The sequence below is a fragment of the Heptranchias perlo genome, chromosome 33 (assembly GCF_035084215.1).
Source record: "Heptranchias perlo isolate sHepPer1 chromosome 33, sHepPer1.hap1, whole genome shotgun sequence".
In the NCBI taxonomy this organism is placed as follows: Eukaryota; Metazoa; Chordata; class Chondrichthyes; order Hexanchiformes; family Hexanchidae; genus Heptranchias; species Heptranchias perlo.
Window position 1 is genome coordinate 7,957,390 of NC_090357.1, and position 822 is coordinate 7,958,211.

Consider the following 822-nt stretch of genomic DNA (forward strand, 5'->3'; position numbering starts at 1 on the left):
ATTACTCCTTTTATTTCTTTCTCATTTTCTCTGGCCTTCATTTATTGCCCCATATTGATGCAAGCTGTATTAGTTTTTCTAGTACAAAAAGCACATGCACAGGAAAACCAGTATTTGTAATAGTTGGCTTCTCTATTTACATTAAAACTTTACACCAATGTTGCCCATTGCTCTGATTTCACAGGGTTTGATACTCTTTAACTTTTGAGAATTCTACCTTCACTTATCTCCTCCAGACAACCCTATATTTGTTTGGTGCTAATTGGTGCTGTAAGGGCTGCTTATTTTAGGAGGCTGCATATAATTCATGTCCTGCCTTAACTGAAGACTCTGGCAGCACTGGGAGGTGTATTTTATGTAAACAATCTGCTGCTTTCACATTCTCCCCACCACAAGCGTCTGCATGTATCAAAAATGATTGACAGATGCAACTTGTGTTACTGTTTATCCCCTAGGTAAGCAGATTCTTATAGTCATATTGGTGGCTACTTGTTAATTTTGTGACTGACGTGTGGGACTACAGCAGTCTGATAAACACAACTTATTCGCCACACTGCCAAGAGTAAAGTGGATGTGATGGTACTTCATTTTTCGATCTACTCTCTCCCAACCCCCTTGCTCTTGAGAACCATCTAGCAGTCCATTAGTTACACTGTCTGCCATCTGCCTGTATCGCATGTTCATTTGCTAGCATTGCCTTATTAAATCCTGGTCTTATTCTCCCAGAGTATTTGATTCAATTACAAAATTCTGCACAATTTGCTAACTCCCCATTTTAAAATGTCTAGGGGCATAATAGTCACTTCACATGAAAAGCAGGAG